This window comes from Medicago sativa, chromosome 6 (assembly GCF_051527215.1).
Source record: "Medicago sativa cultivar Bolivia chromosome 6, Bolivia_mono, whole genome shotgun sequence".
Classification (NCBI taxonomy): domain Eukaryota; kingdom Viridiplantae; phylum Streptophyta; class Magnoliopsida; order Fabales; family Fabaceae; genus Medicago; species Medicago sativa.
Genome location: NC_140754.1, coordinates 29,797,477 through 29,817,528, shown reverse-complemented (window position 1 = coordinate 29,817,528; position 20,052 = coordinate 29,797,477). Strand labels below are relative to the sequence as shown.

Here is a 20,052-nt window from a genome sequence, read left to right as displayed (position 1 = left end):
TGCTCGTTAAACTTGGCATTGGATACATTAAAATTACAATAATAAAATTTCTTCCGAACATATCATAAAATTACTTGTCTATACATTTAAAATAGTGCCACTGACGTGTACAACATACATGCAATGACAAGTAAATATAATTGTCCAGCTGCTTCTTCTACTTCATCACGAACTGCCCTGCTTGCGATCCACCTGTGCCTCTGAAATAAAATAAAAGGGATTGGGGTGAGACGGGATGTCTCAGTGAGTTCCACCTATCCTAGGCTGTAGGCAATCACAGGGAACCTAGGATCGCCATCTGTCTCTAAGCTCAACCCTTTTTGGGTTTATACAGTTTTGTCATGCATAACTGAGCGATCGGGGAATAACTAGGATCATTATCTGAAATACTGATTCAATCCTGATACTAATGCTGAAATCATACTAACTATTATAGTCATAATGTCTGTCATATTATGTTAGAAATGTTAGCGTTGAACAAACAATATTATCTGAGTTGATTTTACGGAATAAACCCAGGTGGAGTAACCCCGGAATTTATTCCACTCTGACCGGTAATAATTCCAACTGGCGGGAACCCAACTGACGGGGATACCGGACTCCTCTGATTATTGTGGGGTCATCCTCACGGATAGTGCCCGTTCCAACTGGCGGGAACCTTTCGTATCCAACTGGCGGGATAGCGAAAGCCACAGCTTAAACATGTTTTAATATTATAACTTGAACTGATTTCTAATAACTGAGTTAATCCTCAACTCCACTATTGACGGGGAGATAGAGAGGAATAACTTAACTGATTTTCTTTTAATGAAAACATCCTGAAACTAATAATAAAGACGTAGTGATTCCGTCTTTGTTCTGAAATTAATTCGGATACTAACCTATTCAGGTTCTAGGCATATCGTTGTCATATGCCATTCCTAAAAGGTTATAAAATTTTCCCCATATTCTGATAAATTAAATCCGACTAATTAAGCCGAACATTCATACTTAGAATTCTTTACTTTACAATAATTGGAAATCTACCCATGAATAATTTGTTTCAATGGCCATTTTACTCTAAACATTCCTTTACACAAATAAATATACATTATGGCAGTGTATGATTAGAGGATATGCATAATACAATTTCTGCTACATATTCGGAAATAATGAGAACTGGAGTCTTAGCCAAGCCAAACCATTATATTACCTTAAAAGTGTAATTTAATTTAGCTAAGAGTCAAAATAAAGTAATAAAATCAAACAATCTCACTTTACGTAACGTTAGCCGAAATTGCATATTTATTCATTCTCACGTAAAACTTATCATAATATTTTTCCTCTAACTTCTACATTACCATAATCATATTAATCAACATAAAAGTTATTTTAGAGTACTCTAGCAAGGGTATAAATCTTAATCATATTGTCACTAAATTATGTACTAATGTACTAAATCATATTCTATTATTCTAAAGGCATAATTTAACTACCCAAAGGGAAGTTTTCTAACTAAAGGAACTCACCTCGAATCACTCTTGGAAAAATTGCAAAGCATCTTATCAACAGCCTGCAGCTTCTGCTATCTCCAAAACTCCATAATCAATTTTCCGAAATAGCTTATGCCTTGACTTATAGGTCTTGACATTTCCGAAACAATCCAACCCACTTGTGACATACTCCTATCTCATCAACCAGCATATAGAAAAATTACCATTTCAGTCCCTGCACCAGAAGTTTGCCGTTTGGCTATTTAAGCACTTCCAAAACAGCTTAATTACTATTTAAGCACTTTTATCATCACTAAAACAGTTTATAATTTTACCATTACTCATATACCAGTTTAACATATCTCTCCTAAACTGGTCATTACAAAACAATACTTGAAGCAACTCAAATTCCAATTTAAGCTATTTTCCAAACGGCTTAACTAGAAACTTATGACTTTTAGCATATCAATTTCAATTCAAGCTTTCACACATAATTCCAACATGAATAATCAGCCCTTTTAATCACTTACAAATCAGTTTGAATCCACAACTTAATCATTTAAGGCCTTTTGATCAAAACAGCTTAACTGACAGCTTATTCCCTCTAAACCATTCATTTTCTGTTCAAATTTTCCAGAAGCAATCCCGACATGTTTAAACACCTCCTAAACCAATTATACAAAATTCCAACATGTTACAATCAATAATCACTTGAAATAGCTTATGGGAGTAACTTGCACACTTTAAGTCCTAAGTTCTCACACCAATGCTCCTAGCTTATTATCATTCTTCATACCATATTTCTAAAAAACCATTAATACACATATTCATCTTGAAAAACACATACAACATGCACCAACTTGAATTGAATAAATTTCCATGAAAAAGTGATTATGCCATTTACCTTGTGATTAATCCTTCATGTGTGCCTCAAAATCATTCTTACAAATGAATTCCCATGAGATTAGAGTGAGATTGAAGATTTGGAAAAGTCATGGAGGGAAGGGCGGTTAAGACCAAACATAGAGGGAAAAAGAAATTTCAAGCTTACTTCTTGATTACAACACCACCACTTGCTTACTTGATGCTTAAGCTTGATGTTTCTTTGAAGAAATTGAAGAATTTAGGGTGGTATGGTTATGGTGATGATGACCGAAAATTTGTGATAGGGAGGGAGAAGAGAAGAATGCTTTGGAATGGTTTAGAAACTTGGAGAAAATGAGAGAAAAATGGTCCATATTCTTTTTAAAAAAAATCTTGAGCTCCAAAAGACCAAAATGCCCTTTAAGGAAATAGACACTTCTACCCTCTATTAATTTATAACCATATAATTCTTCAAGTTCGTTGGAATAATGTGTGAGGTATTTACCGATTAACGTCGCATTTCTCAATAAATAATTAACCCTTTAGAAATTATTTTCGTTCCACATATTCATCTGATACAACAATTTATTTAAAAATCAGCGGGATATTACAGCACAAGACGACGAACAACACACCCTCACACTCAGATGACGGAATCACGAAGAAAAAACCTAGATCTATGTGAAAAAACACTTATTTAGATTGAAATAGAGAGAGAAAGATGAAGAGGGGTGATTTCAGGTCAAAAATTAATCCAAAACCACCCCTCAATGAAGAAACGGAAAGTGAAAACCTAGAGAGAAAAAACTAGGGCTAATTTAATAACGTTTTTAAAAGTACAAATTTACTAAATTTATTATAATGAGATTTTACTAAAATAAATACAAATATTTTTTTTACCATTGAATAAAAAAAACACATTATAACCAACCAAAAAAAAAAAACACATTATATGTCATTTAATTTAATTGTGAGATATATTAATACAATGGTAGAAACTAACTTGTTTATGGTGCAATAAGAGACGACTCTTTGAAGCAAAAATTGTTTAGGTAAAATAGTCTGCACCCCCTGGTCCAGGGTGTTGGATACGCCACTGAATGTTATGTGAAGATGTTCAAAGAAGCAGCGCTGAAGGCAAGGTTGTAGTGTTACGACATATCAGGAGTTGTAGCGTTACGACATATCAGACTTGGTCAGCGCTGAAGGCGAAAGCTGTAGGAAGTTGTAGCGTTACGACGTTTCAGAAAGTTCTAGCGTTTAGAAGTATCAGAATTGGTCTAATAAATATGCACTAAAATGGGTTCAGAACATATTAAGCTTGAGGAAGATAATGGAGTCTCAAATAATTAAATAGTATACCAAAGGGATAAGGAATATTTTTATGTTTAATGGTTTAGTAAAAGGGCCATCCCATGTTAAACGATCAAAGGACTCAAGAATAAGAAACGACTTAACTATAAAAGGACAACAAACCTTCAACTGTAAGTGTGTGATGTGGGTTTGGAGAAATACTTACTTAGGGACAAACCCAAATGTAAAAAGTTTGGGCACACTCACACAAATGTGTTTTTTTTTTAAAAAAAAAAAAGATAAATTGCTTTAATGATGTTGAATGATGTGACTAATTTATTTATCATTTAATTTTTTTTTATTGTTATGTGTGTGCCCAAATAATTTTATTTGTGTTTGTATCTATGTAAGACTTTCTCTGTGGGTGTGTTGTGGTACTGGGAATCTATTAAAATTAATCATTAAAAAAATCTGTTTTTTATTTTATTTTTTAGAATTCCATGCGTGAATTAATTATTAGTGTATGGGAATGACATTGTGTTGTCTATCAAAGTTAACTTAAAATGCATAAAAAAATAAAAAATAAAAAATAAAACTTATCAACTAAGAAGTATTGGTATATTATGTTCAAAGAGTGGAATGAATAAAGGTGAAAGAATCATTTTTTTTTTCTGACAAGGAAGGTGAAAGAATCATGAAACTGGTACATTTGGTTCCACAAAATGAAAAAGTTGACGGATTTTATAATAGTTGACTTAAGTTTATATCATTTCAAGATTGAGACTTAGTGTGAAAAATCATTCTATCCTAATATAAAGCTTGTCAAATATATGGGAAATGGTTTCCCAAATGAAAAAGGTCATTCTGAGTCGATAAAATATTTTTTGATTAATGGTAAATACTTAAAGAAATATATTTCTCCTATGTATGAGATAAATATGGAAAATGAATAAAATTTCCTAACATTATTTTATTATTGAATGTTAACAAGGACAAGAGGTTGCACCATCGAATTAAACAAGTAAATTATTATAAAGTTATGACATAGACTAAAAAATTACAATATTATAGAGTTATTCTTAGTGGATTAATTAATAAAACTAATGGTTATCGTGAGCTTTGTAGGAACAATGCATAATATATGAAAGATACAGGGTTCAAACCCTGACCACCACTAAAAATTAATAAAACTAATGAAGTAAAAGCTTAGTGACAACCTCAAGGTCTCTATATGAAGTGTACTTACCCTAAGGAAGATTAAGGAAGATTTGTATCAACCCTACCCTTTTCATCAAATTCATCATCCAAGATCTAATTCTTGTTGATGTGCCAAAAGATATGACAACTTCTTGTCCAAAGGCATGTATAATGTATTCTCGTCAGATTAGTTTTCTTTTGTGATTCTCTATGCTTTTTAACTTGCCAACATATTGTTATGTTGCTCACAACTATAAATAACATCTTTATACTAACAATTTAGAGTTTTTAGAAATAGCCTATTCCAAAATCCTCTCCTCTAAAGATGTCCACATCACCATAATCCTACTTGGCATTTGTTCCAAAAATTTCTCCTAATTTTTAATACAAGCTTAATAATTATAAATTTATAATTATTATTAAAAGCCGTTTTTTATTTAACATTAAATTGTACAGAAAATACATAGTTGGTTACAATCAAAAAATTATTAATATAATTATTGTTTCGATTAAAATTTATATGTTACATTAAAAAATTGGTACGTTACAATCAAATAATTATTAATTAATTATTGTTTCGATTAAAATTTATATGTTATATTAAAAAAATGGTATGTTACAATCAAATAATTATTAATATAATTATTTTTTTGATTAAAATTTATATGTTACAATAAAAATTTGTACGTTACAATCAAATAATTAATAATATAATTAGTATTCGAGTAACATTTATACGGTACATTAAAAATTTGGTAGGTTACAAAATTATAATAAATAACGTGAATAAATTATATTTTGAATTTTGATCCGTTACTCTATGACAGTAACCTGCTAATTAAAAATTTAATTGTAGTAATTAGTTTTTAAGGTTATATAATTAATTTTTATCCGTTACAAAATTATATTACTTAATATTGATAAGATATTATTAAATTTCAAATGTTATGAAGTTAATTTTTTGTAGGTTACATGAAATATAATGTAATCGTTTAATGCACATTTTATAATATTAAAGACGTTGATAATATTAATTTTAAGATGGTCAAATTAATAATTAATAGATATTAACCGTTATGGTACTATTTTTCTATATAAATAGTAGCATTTTTTGGGTACGAGTACACAACAATCACAAAATATAGTTTTTCTTTTTTCTGTTCTCTGTTTCTCTGATATCTATATTCTAAGTTATTTCTGTAATTTTTTCTATTGCAAAGAAAAATGTCTACGAAACACGACTTCATCTCTGATATTTCGCCAGGAAAACAATCGTGGACATTGGTTGTGAGGGTTGTTCGTGCTTGGTTTGTTCAAGATTACAAAAATAAAAATAAAAACTACCATTTTCCATGGGGTTGATTCTAATGGATCGAAAGGTACTTTTTTCATATCTTTTTTGTATTTTTTTTTTGTTTGTATTTTTTTTTGTTTAAAGTATAGTGTTTTAATCATTGTTATCTAGGGTGATCGAATTGGTTCGTCCATACGAAGAACATTGATCTACAAGTTCAAGGAGCAGCTCCAAAAGGGAATGATGTTCACGATTTTCTCATTTGATGTTGCTTGCAACAGTGGTTCCTATCGACCACCACGCAGCAAATACAAACTGAATTTCACAATCAACACAAAAGTCAAACTATCTAAAACAGTTTTGGTCCCAACAAACGTGTATTCTTTTACACCTGCACCTGATGCTTTCAATGAATCTTACGACAACAACTACCTGGTTGGTAAGTGACTATAATTTTCTTCCTATAAATTGGAAGAAATATTATTGTTTGTTTACAAAAATAACACAATAATTTAATTTTTTTTTTTTGTAACAAAGATAGTTTTATTTTTCAATGTTACAGTTTATTTTTAGACGTTATATAATTATCTTAACGGTTGAATTCATAAAATGTTTTGTTTAATATGATTCGATTATATGTTATATTCAATCATTAAATTATGGAGACAAAAATAACTAAAGAAAATGTATGCTTATTTTGATGGAGGAAATTTTTTTTCACAATCATGTTAGTAAATACAGTTTTTAATAATTGGTAATATTTATGACCTTTGTTTTTTACCTTTATTTTTAGTTCCCTGATCTATCTCGCATTAGCATACTAGAAGAGTTTTTTTAACCTTACTCTTAGGATCACCATTAATGAGTTGAAGAACTTGCATGTAATTGAGTGGGTTGGCATAGATCTCCTACTTTTTTCTAACCGGCATTTGGTGGAGGTTTTAGTTTATGGGATTCAGTTAGAAAGTGTTTGTTTGGAAAAAGAGGTAGCAATGAATTCGAAATCAAAATCACATTAAAGTATAACAAAATTAGGTTAGAGTGTTTTAATTTTTGACTCATGATCTCTGATTAAAAAAAATGAATGGAGGAGATTAAAGAAAGTTGTTTTCTCAATTATTTCTCACCGGAGATAAATTGCTTCCGAGAGAAATACTCTCTCCAATCTTAAATATAAAAAATAAATAATTATATTTTTTATCTTAATTTAAAACAAATATAACTTACTTTGACTCTATTTAATGTTATAAGAGAAATTTTGAAGTTATATATTTTTTTTTATAATTGAAATCCGAGAGTATTGTGATTAATTAAAAAAAAGTAATAATTTTATTCATACTGGTAGATTAAAACGGAGGTAATCATACCTGTTTAATATATTGATTAACTGAGAAACCAAAGTTAATTTGAACTCTTATTAATTAGATATATTTTTAAGAATATATTAATTATTTATAGTGTTTTTATATTTTAAGTATAGTTGTACTTTTGCCCACTCTCTTAAAAATATTCCTTTTATGCAAACGGGATGCAGATAGATCTGCAGCACCCTAATTATATTAAAATATTTTTGTTTGTAAAAAAAAAAAAAAAGACGGAGGGACATAGTGCATAACATAACCCAGTTAAACCAAGAAACTACTCAGCAATATGATAATACAATACATGACATTCCAATGGGTAAAGAAACAAATCGGAATTCATTACTAGACTCACACATCATGTTGCACAATCTAGCGAACCCGCAGTACGGGCACGAAACCAAATTGTAAACGAAATGTGATGTGTGAACTGACGAGTCCCGAATCCCAATTTTGAAGGCGTTAAGGAACTGATCGCCAACACGAAAACAGATCCACACGCCACCAATCCACTGCATCTAACATGACAACAACAAGCTTCAAAGGCCATTTCTAGCCATACAGTTCATTGTTGACAACGACGACAGCGCCTCCATTTTCGGTGAGACCATATATGAAAAAACGCAACTTCGAAGCAATGTCGAGCTCATAATTAGAATCAGATCGTGAAGGAAAAATTCAACCACGATTTGTAGGATAACACAAAACCCGATGACAATGGCGGCGAAAAACCCAACCACCGCCGTTGAAACACAACCACAATGCTCGCTAACCCAACCACCGCAAAACAGAGGAGATTCACAGCGATTTCAATAAACCAAGAAAAAAAAACTGATCCGCAAAACATGAGACAACCGCACCAGACTGTCTCTATCTAGAAACCAGATTTGAGAGTAACAATCCATGGCAGGTGCTAACTGGTTTGATGGAACCGATTCTAAAAAAGGGTTCTAGGAGGTGGTCAAAGAATCACACCACCACCTCCTTGATGCGCGGGGTTACATTGTGAAGGGAAGGTTTGGATTTGGTAGGATGAGCAAAGAAGGAGGGTGGAGGAGAAGGAAGGTGGTGACTCTCACAAAAATAGTTATATCTTTTTAAAATTTAACTTTTTTGTCCTAATAAACAGTGATTTATTGTTTCAATTTTAAATATGAGGATAAAGTACCACATACTATCAAAATTTTGGAATGAAATTGAACTAAAAAATCAAATAATATATGAAAAACCTATTTATGTGTAAACCCTGTTAAATTATTTTAAATAAAATGAATCCCGTGCTTGGCACGGGAAGTTACACTTGTAAGTATACAATTTGAGCGTCTTAGGATCCATTTTTTGTGTTGTTTGATCACACCAACATTGTCACTTGTAGTTGCACTACCACCATTTATGTGGTTCTTCTTAACATGACCAATATTTGATTTTTCTATGTTCCTGTTATTGTTTTTTTTTTTTTTTGAGAGCTATATTCCTGTTATTGTTGTTGTTGGTGTCCTAGTCTTGTGGAAATTTTTTTACTCCACTAATGCTTGCCTCTTGTTTAGCAAAGGCTAAAAAAAATAAAAATAAAAAAATAAAATAAAAGGCCAACACTCTTCTAAGATGGTTGCCAAGGTTGAAATGCTGATAACGCACCATGTGAAAAGGGTCTTTCAACTATGTCTCTACCAATCGTTCTTTTTGTGAGGTCTTGAGTTTTTCCTGATTAACAAGAAATTAAAATTGTATGTCTCGATGAATTAAATTAAGAGACTCAAATACACCCAATAATTTGTAATAGAAAAAACAACTCACCTGCAATTGGACAACCACCATTGAATTGGTTCTTCTCAATATTATCAAGATTTGATTTTTCTATATTTAAATTATTATTGTAGCCTTGTGTAGGTGATTTAACTCCATTGTTGCTTGCCTCTTGTTTGGCAAAGCAATTATTCCAAGAGGGTTTCCATGGTCGAAATGCTGATGAAGCACTATGTGAAAAGGGCCTAAAAACTATGTTTGATTTTGTATGCCTCAGTTGCTCTTCTAATAAACAACAAATGAAAAATGAGCATTTCAATAAATAAAATTAAGAGACTCAAATTCACCCAAAAATTTATAATAAAAAAAAATCACCTGCAGTTGCTCTACCACCATTCATGTGGTTCTTCTCAATATAACCAAGATTTGAGTTTTCTATATTTAAGTTATTGTTGCCCTGTGGAGTTGCTTTAACTTCACTGTTGGTTGCCTCTTGTTTACCATTGTCATTCTTCCAAGAGGGTTGCCATGGTCGAAATGCTGACGAAGGACCATGTGAAAAAGGTCTAACAACTTTGTTGGAGTTCTTAGGCCTTGGTTGCTCTTCTAGTTGAAACATGTCTCTACCAACCGTTCTCTTTGTGATGTCCTGAATTGTTTCTGATAATCAAGAAATTACAAATATGCATCATCTCATTGTGTTAAAATAACAGTCTCAAATTTATAATAAATTCAATAGTAAATTAAAAGAGAAATGTTATATAATCTTTCTCCATCAGTAAAACTTGAATTTCATACCGTCACTATCATGATCAATTTGCAATTTATTTAAATGCATATACACAAATATAGACATATACGTGTCTTGGCCACATGGTTGTAGATGATCCGGTCCATGTGTATGTGTGTGTCTATATATACATGCATACATATCAATGAATATTTAATTGTACTTGTAAAAAAACTAGTATTTAAAAATATTTTTTTATTGGTAAGGTACATATTTATTGACAAATGGAATGTCACATTTAAAATTATCAATTATGTTGATATGAATAAAAATTAATGATTTTTTTTTAAACGTTTGATAAATTAAAATTCAAGTTTTGAATATAACTTTTCCTTAAAAAAAAAAAAAAGTTTTGAATATAACTTTGTGAGGAAAAAGTTTTTTCATATGAAAAAAATAAACGTAGAGATATTAGAAATAAATAATTATTCACAACCATTCAACATGTCTAAAAAAAAAATTAATGATAAACTTTGACTTTGACTTATTTCTTTTATATATTATTATTTTACCAAACAATAATCGACCTATTTGAAAATTTTACACAAATTTGATATAAATAAATTGGAAGAAATAATATTTTTATTAGATTACCTTATAAAATATTCATGTATTTCTACTAAAAAAAAGTATTCATGTATTTGCCACTATAATAAATAGGCTATAACTTTTCTCACTCTATTCGTTACTCGCGCACCCTATTTTTTTTCCAATATTATCCTTTGCTCGATAAATAAAATTCGAACCACGGTTAGAATTATATTTTACGAACACGTCCTATATACAAGTCAAACTAAAAAACTCTCACCACTTCAACCGTTTCTATTATTGCCATAAAATTTCTCTCTCACACTCCAAAATCTTAAAACCTAGAATTGTGTGATTCTTGCCGGTTTTTTGCTCAAAGGCATCATATTTCAAGCATTTCAAACATCAAACTCAAGGTAAGATCTCATTCCCTTGATTTCTCAATGTTTGGGTCATATTTTTTCTCTGTCACTGAACTTGTTTGAATTATATTTACCAAACTGAATCGTTCCATATTCGGTAAATATAATTCGAACCGTAACAGTTAATGGTTTTTTTTGATTTTTATTAATTGTATGTATGTGGGATATTGCATGTTTCAAATATAACTGCTTGGACCGTCTTAGGAACAACAAACCTTTCATGACTGCTTCAGCAATGCGAGATCGAATAGAGTGGGATGCAGCAGAAGCGAGGGTGCATAGGGAGGGTGTATGGATAAGATATGTTTTTATTATGCAAACTAAAGGCATATCACATTATATTATTTTTTTTTATTTTTTCAGCGGCGTGCCAACTTAAAGTTCATAAACAACAACAAAAAGCTACTAGTTATACAAGAACCAAATTTGGATAGGATGCAAGTGTGATGGTTCAGAGATGCCATGCAAGTCAGTGGACTTCTATGGTTACAACATGCCAATTATTCATCCTTGATCATATCTTGTTTTATGCTTTTGTTGAGTGCATGAGGAGACCGCTAGCTTTCATCTTTGATTCGGAAGATGACAGTGACATCTGTCCTAACAGATGCATCTCCCCATCTAGGTTCGCCTGTTGGACCACCATATTTCTCTTACCATGTCTGAGGCGGTTTATATGATGGTGGATTTATTGAGGTCTGAACCTGGGGAGGCTGCGTACTAGGTGAGGAAAACAAAGGTACTCATGTGCGTTTCGGATGGTTGAGGGAGATTTTAAGAAGCGTCTATAGGAAGCATCTAATGCTAAGGGAGAGGGTGATGTGGAAGAGATGCAGATGAAGTGGGATCAATCTCTCTGCGTCTATCTACTTTACTTGGTAGGTGTCACGATATTCACTAAGAAGAGTGCAAACTATCTGGATGAGCCATACCTGAAGTACTTCAAGGACCTGGAGCTAGTCTCTGATTTTTAATGGGGGAAAAGCTACCCTTGCTCACCTATACATGGAGCATAACAGTGGAGTCCATTATATGTTAAAACAAATTGTTGGATACATGACCTTGTTAGGTGTAAATAATAATAAATTGTTTATGGAAAATGTTAACGAGTGCCCCTGGGGCACTCTTTAAGCACCTATAAAAGTAAGTTTTTATGAAAATCAGTGTAATTAATGCATTGAAATTTGTGACATTTGACTTTTTTAAAAATAATTTCTAAATTTGGGATGCTTAAAGAGTGCCCCGGGGGCATTCGTTAACAAGACCCATTGTTTATTTATTTACATGCCAGTTCATGTTTTTTATACTAATACTTATATGTTGACTTTGTAGGTTGTCATTTTTCTGCACTTTAATGGAATCGAGTTCAAAGATTATTGAGGTGGATATACGGAGGATCAGCATATACGAGCCATGATGTTTATTCCTCTAAAAAGGTTAGTCTATGACAGATCCCACAAGATCGCATTTGGATCAACTGGATCTTGGGTCTATTATCATGAACCCGTATGAGCCCCTCTACCAGGTGTGTCTATTTGAGGAAGTTAGTCCTTATTTTGGATGCCTCAAATACGGACCTCGTAGGGTCTGATATCTGCCGGAGCGGGTGTTGCGCCAATTTAGTTACGTTCAAACCATCCCTAGGAATTCACATACGTGTGAAAATCCCCAGGTGACCAATCAAATGATTAGCCAATGTAACGCCCGTCTTAATTATTTAATTATTTCGATGAAGTTTAGAGTATATTTATAAATATATGCTTATATGATTTATGATTTATGATTTAAGTGATTGAGATGTGTGAATTATATGATTCATGAGGTTGAGTGGTTTATATGATTTATAAATAAATTGTGTGGAGTATATGATGTTGTGAAGTTGTTATGTTGGTGTGACTTATTTTATTATTAAATAAAATAAGATATGAGAAATAAAATAAAAAATATTAAAAGTGGGGTTGTGTTGTGAGGTGAGTAAGTTAAGTGGTGAGAAGAGTAATACAAGTATTATAAATAGAAGGTTTAGGTTGTGAGAATTAGTTTACAACGTACGTGAAACGTTTTTGGAGAAAAAGGGAGAAAAGTCAGAAAGAGAGAAGAACCAAGGGAGGGCTGCGATTCTGCTATTACCAGGTAAGGGTGAGACTAATTTTCAATATTATTAAGGGTATAATTCTATAGGATGAATTTAGCATGATTAGGTTAAGCTTTGGTGAGAATTGGGAATTAGGTTTAAGATCAATTTTGATGATTGAATCATGAACAGATGTTAGATTGATGCAAAATTAGTGTACAGACCTTAGATATTACTTAAGATGATAATTAGATGCTATTTGGATGAAAGAATCATTAGTATAGGTGAACAGTTGTGATTTTTAGGTTTCTGGCCGTACTGACATTCATCGCTCGCACCTGCGAGCAAGGACACTCGCAACTGCGAGCTAGAACCCAGAGCTCGCAACTGCGAGCAATGCAACTCGCAACTGCGAGTGACTTGTAGGCTCGCCATTGCGAGCAGAATAACTCGCCACTGCGAGTAAGGACTTAAGAACCCAGAATGCACGCTTACTCGCCATTGCGAGCAAAGTTACTCGCCACTGCGAGTTAGGCTGATAGTTGCCCAAAATTGTCCCGATGCGATCCTTTCGCACGTGTAGTCTTGAGTTGACCTTAGAAGTAAGTAAGAGAGCTGTTTAGGATACTTTCTTAAGCTCCAGAAGTTTGTTCAGGTGACTGAGATTAGTGGTGTTGTTGCATGAATGTTAAAATGATGCTTTATGATACTTATGTTGATGTAATTCATTCCTTAGATGATGTTAACGCATTCAAGTGTTATTAAATGTTGTATCTTGTTGCTGTTCCCTGCTATTGACTGTTAGTGTCTTGAAGTTGCATGAGTCGGTCTATGTTGTTGGAATTTAAGAAGTTGTCCATGATTATGAGTCGTATGAGTTGTTCATGTTGATGTCTAAGTTGTTGAAAGTTGAGTTCATTGCATACTCATTAAAGTTGGGGACTTTAGGCCCGGCTGCCTTTGTGCTCATTAAAGTTGGGGGCTTAGGCCCGGTAGCCTTTGTGCTCATTAAAGTTGGGGGCTTTAGCCCGACAGCCGTTGTGCTCATTAAAGTTGGGGGCTTTAGGCCCGGCAGCCTTTGTGCTCACACGTTGAAGAGCCTATTATGCTCATTTTGTAGTTGATTGGTACCACATGCATTTGCATATCAAGAAGTTTCATGATGGTCTAAGTTGTTAAGTTGTTGTTGAGTTGATAGAGTTTCATGGTCAAAGATGAGTTGTGTCGTCAAGTTGAGTGTTAAGTTGATTATGATTTGAGATGAAAATTAGTAATAGTATTTGATGATTGTATTTGTTATGAAATGAAAAATATGCTAAGTGTTAATTGTTGAGATGTTATTAATGTTTAACTTGTTAAATGCATTTTATTGGATTATATGCTTAATGTATTGATTATGAAATCTCACCCCTTCTGCGTATATGTTGCCTCGACCGTGGGTAATGTGCAGGTAATAAAGATTAGAGGCGTTCGTGAGTGGACTCCTCACTTGGTATCTAGGTGCTCTGATACGTAACGGGATGGGGGCTTGCTTTTACTTCTATTCCTTACGTGTCTCTTTTATGAACTAATTTATGAGATTTTCCAATAAGGCCTGCGTGCCAAGACTTTTAAATGTTGAACTATTTTCCGCTGCAACAGTTTTAAGATTTTCATGATGTTGAATTTGAAGGATTATTATTATTATCCATTTTATGATTTAAATGAAGTATGTGACATTCCGTTTGTGATCAAAATACTCTGATTTTAAATGAAATTTTAAGGTTGGGAAAACGGGGTGTTACAATTGGTATCAGAGCAGGTCGGTCCGTCCGGCCAAGTAGTGAGTCGAGCTGTGTCTTTAGCAGTTGGAATACCATTATTATGTTATTCTAATTGTTGTGTGTTGTGCAGAGAAGAGACCTGGAGGCTGCGAATTTTATCTGCTATAAGAGGACTAGAATGGCTGGAAGAAATGATGCTGCGATTGCTGCTGCTTTGGAAACTGTAGCCCAAGCTGTGGGACAACATCCAAATGCTGGTGCTGGTGCGAATGCTGATGCGAGAATGTTGGAGACCTTTCTGAGAAATCATCCTCCTACTTTCAAAGGAAGGTACGACCCTGATGGAGCACAGACGTGACTCAAGGAGGTTGAAAGAATTTTCAGAGTTATGCAATGTACTGATGATCAGAAGGTGCGTTTTGGAACGCATATGCTGGCTGAGGAAGCTGATGACTGGTGGGTGAGCCTCCAACCTACCCTGGAGCAGGATGATGCAGTTATTACTTGGGCTGTGTTTAAGAGAGAGTTCCTAAACAGATATTTTCCAGAAGATGTTCGCGGAAGAAAGGAGATCGAGTTCCTAGAGCTGAAGCAAGGAAACATGTCGGTGACAGAGTATGCAGCAAAGTTTGTGGAGCTGGCTCAGTTCTATCCACACTACACTGGGGACAATGCTGAGTTCTCTAAGTCTATCAAGTTTGAGAATGGTTTGCATGCTGATATTAAGCGAGCCATTGGTTACCAACAGATCCGTGACTTTTCTGCTTTGGTGAGCAGATGCAGAATCTATGAAGATGACAGCAAACCTCATTATAAGATTATTAGTGAGAAGAGGGGTAAGGGCCAACAAAGTCGCCCAAAGCCTTACAGTGCTCCTGCTGACAAAGGAAAAGGAAGAACTAATGATGAGAGGAGGTCAAATAAGAAGGATGCTGGTGTTGAGATTGTTTGTTACACTTGTGGCGAGAAAGGCCATAAGAGTAATGCTTGTACTAAGGATATTAAACGGTGCTTTCGTTGTGGCAGTAAAGGACATGCACTTGCAGAGTGTAAGCATGGGGACATTGTGTGTTTTAACTGCAAAGAAAAGGGTCATATTGGGTCTCAGTGTACGAATCCGAAGAAGACTCAGACTAGAGGGAAAGTGTTTGCTTTGACTGGTACTCAGACTGAAAATGAGGATCGTTTGATCAGAGGTACTTGTTATATTAACAATACTCCTTTAGTTGCTATTATTGATACTGGTGCTACACATTGTTTTGTTGCTTTTGATTGTGCTTCTAAGTTGGGTCTTGCTGTGTCTGATATGAGTGGAGAAATGGTTGTCGAAACTCCAGCTAAGGGTTCGGTGACTACTTCTCTTGTTTGTTTACGATGTCCTTTGTCTATGTTTGATCGTGATTTTGAGATTGATTTAGTTTGTCTGCCTCTGAGTGGAATGGATGTAATTCTTGGTATGAACTGGTTAGAGTACAACCATGTTCTCATTAATTGTTTTAGTAAGTCGGTGCGTTTCTCTTTTGCTGAAGAGGAAAGTGGAGCAGAATTTTTGTCTACTAAGCAGCTGAAGCAATTAGAACGCGATGGGATCTTGATGTTTTCCTTGATGGCATCCTTATCTTTGGAGAATCAAGCAGTGATTGATAAGTTGCAAGTGGTGTGTGATTTTCCTGAAGTTTTCCCTGATGAAATTCCTGATGTACCACCAGAGAGAGAAGTTGAATTTTCTATTGATCTTGTTCCGGGAACGAAGCCTGTGTCTATGACACCTTACCGTATGTTAGCTTCTGAGTTGGCTGAGTTGAAGAGACAGTTGGAAGATTTGCTAGAAAAGAAGTTCATAAGACCGAGTGTTTCACCGTGGGGTGCGCCGGTATTGTTGGTTAAGAAGAAAGATGGAAGTATGAGGTTGTGCATTGATTATCGACAACTGAATAAAGTAACTATAAAGAATAGATATCCACTTCCTAGAATTGATGATTTGATGGACCAGCTGGTGGGTGCACGTGTGTTCAACAAGATTGATTTGAGGTCGGGTTATCATCAGATTAAAGTAAAAGATGAAGATATGCAGAAGACGGCTTTTAGGACGCGATATGGTCATTATGAATATAAGGTGATGCCTTTTGGTGTGAGTAATGCGCCTGGCGTGTTTATGGAGTATATGAATCGCATTTTCCATGCATTTTTGGATCGCTTTGTGGTTGTGTTCATCGATGATATTTTGGTTTACTCTAAGACAGAAGAAGAACATGCGGAGCATTTGAAGATTGTCTTGCAAGTGCTGAAAGAGAAGAAGTTGTATGCTAAATTGTCTAAGTGTGAATTCTGGTTGAATGAGGTAAGTTTTCTTGGCCATGTTATTTCTGGTAATGGTATTGCAGTCGATCCATCTAAAGTTGAAGCAGTATCACAATGGGAGGCTCCTAAGTCAGTTACAGAGATTAGAAGCTTTTTGGGTTTGGCAGGATACTACCGAAGATTTATAGAAGGATTTTCTAAGTTAGCACTTCTGTTAACACAGTTGACGTGTAAAGGTAAAACCTTTGTGTGGGATGTTCATTGTGAGAACAGTTTTAATGAATTGAAGAAGCGTTTGACGACGGCTCCGGTTTTGATTTTGGCAGAACCTATTGAACCTTTTGCGGTGTATTGTGATGCGTCCAAACTGGGCTTAGGCGGTGTGCTTATGCAAGATGGTAAAGTGGTTGCTTATGCCTCAAGACAGTTGAGAACTCATGAACGGAATTATCCTACTCATGATCTGGAGTTAGCTGCAGTCGTATTTGTCCTTAAGATTTGGAGACATTACTTGTATGGTTCGAGATTTGAGGTGTTTAGTGATCACAAGAGCTTGAAGTATTTGTTTGATCAGAAAGAATTGAATATGCGACAGCGACGGTGGCTCGAATTGTTGAAGGATTATGACTTTAGTTTGAATTACCATCCGGGTAAAGCTAATGTTGTTGCGGATGCCTTAAGTAGGAAAAGTTTACATATGTCTGCTATGATGGTGATGGAATTTGAATTGCTTGAACAATTTAGGGATATGAGCTTGGGTTGTGAAATGTCGTCTCGGAGCGTTAAGTTAGGAATGCTGAAAATTGATAATGATTTCTTAAAAGATATTAAAGATGCGCAGAAAGCTGATGTTAAGTTTGTGGACTTGTTGGTTGCTAGTAACCAAACTGAATATAGTGACTTCAAGGTAGATGACCAAGGTGTGTTGAGGTTTCGAGGTAGGATTTGTATTCCAGAAAGTGATGAGATAAAGAAGATGATTCTTGAAGAGAGTCATAGGAGTAGCTTAAGTATTCATCTGGGAGCTAGAGAGTAAGATGATGGAGTCTTATCCAGAGTTGTTTGCTTGAGGTAAATTTTCGAGGACGAAAATTCTATAAGTTGGGGAGAGTTGTAACGCCCGTCTTAATTATTTAATTAATTCGATGAAGTTTAGAGTATATTTATAAATATATGCTTATATGATTTATGATTTAAGTGATTGAGATGTGTGAATTATATGATTCATGAGGTTGAGTGGTTTATATGATTTATAAATAAATTGTGTGGAGTATATGATGTTGTGAAGTTGTTATGTTGGTGTGACTTATTTTATTATTAAATAAAATAAGATATGAGAAATAAAATAAAAAATATTAAAAGTGGGGTTGTGTTGTGAGGTGAGTAAGTTAAGTGGTGAGAAGAGTAATACAAGTATTATAAATAGAAGGTCTAGGTTGTGAGAATTAGTTTACAACGTACGTGAAACGTTTTTGGAGAAAAAGGGAGAAAAGTCAGAAAGAGAGAAGAACCAAGGGAGGGTTGCGATTCTGCTATTACCAGGTAAGGGTGAGACTAATTTTCAATATTATTAAGGGTATAATTCTATAGGATGAATTTAGCATGATTAGGTTAAGCTTTGGTGAGAATTGGGAATTAGGTTTAAGATCAATTTTGATGATTGAATCATGAACAGATGTTAGATTGATGCAAAATTAGTGTACAGACCTTAGATATTACTTAATATGATAATTAGATGCTATTTGGATGAAAGAATCATGAGTATAGGTGAAAAGTTGTGATTTTTAGGTTTCTGGCCGTACTGACATTCATCGCTCGCACCTGCGAGCAAGGACACTCACAACTGCGAGCTAGAACCCAGAGCTCGCAACTGCGAGCAATGCAACTCGCAACTGCGAGTGACTTGTAGGCTCGCCATTGCGAGCAGAATAACTCGCCACTGCGAGTAAGGACTTAAGAACCCAGAATGCACGCTTTACTCGCCATTGCGAGCAAAGTTACTCGCCACTAGGAGTTAGGCTGATAGTTGCCCAAAATTGTCCCGATGCGATCCTTTCGCACGTGTAGTCTTGAGTTGACCTTAGAAGTAAGTAAGAGAGCTGTTTAGGATACTTTCATAAGCTCCAGAAGTTTGTTCAGGTGACTGAGATTAGTAGTGTTGTTGCATGAATGTTAAAATGATGCTTTATGATACTTAAGTTGATGTAATTCATTCCTTAGATGATGTTAACGCATTCAAGTGTTATTAAATGCTGTATCTTGTTGCTGTTCCCTGCTATTGAGTGTTAGTGTCTTGAAGTTGCATGAGTCGGTCTATGTTGTTGGAATTTAAGAAGTTGTCCATGATTATGAGTCGTATGAGTTGTTCATGTTGATGTCTAAGTTGTTGGAAGTTGAGTTCATTGCATACTCATTAAAGTTGGGGGATTTAGGCCCGGCAGCCTTTGTGCTCATTAAAGTTGGGGGCTTAGGCCCGGCAGCCTTTGTGCTCATTAAAGTTGGGGGCTTTAGGCCCGGCAGCCTTTGTGCTCATTAAAGTTGGGGGCTTTAGGCCCGGCAGCCTTTGTGCTCACACGTTGAAGAGCCTATTATGCTCATGTTGTAGTTGATTGGTACCACATGCATTTGCATATCAAGAAGTTTCATGATGGTCTACGTTGTTAAGCTGTTGTTGAGTTGATAGAGTTGCATGGTCAAAGATGAGTTGTGTCGTCAAGTTGAGTGTTAAGTTGATTATGATTTGAGATGAAAATTAGTAATAGTATTTGATGATTGTATTTGTTATGAAATGAAAAAAATGCTAAGTGTTAATTGTTGAGATGTTATTAATGTTTAACTTGTTAAATGCATTTTATTGGATTATATGCTTAATGTATTGATTATGAAATCTCACCCCTTTTGCGTATATGTTGCCTCGACCGTGGGTAATGTGCAGGTAATAAAGATT

At 34.3% G+C, this 20,052-nt stretch overlaps 1 long non-coding RNA gene across 2 annotated transcripts; it reads right to left on the bottom strand.

The window, feature by feature from the left end:
* Positions 1-2,688, bottom strand: LOC146914419 (uncharacterized). 2 transcript variants are annotated; one of them, XR_015014177.1, is made up of 3 exons: positions 2,377-2,688; positions 1,509-1,707; positions 1-200 (listed from the first exon to the last, which is right to left on the bottom strand). It is a non-coding gene; the product is annotated as an uncharacterized LOC146914419 (long non-coding RNA). The 2 variants fall into 2 exon arrangements; XR_015014176.1 differs by lacking the exon at positions 2,377-2,688 and having other exon boundaries at positions 1,509-2,369.
* Between the last annotated feature and the right edge of the window lie 17,364 nt (positions 2,689-20,052).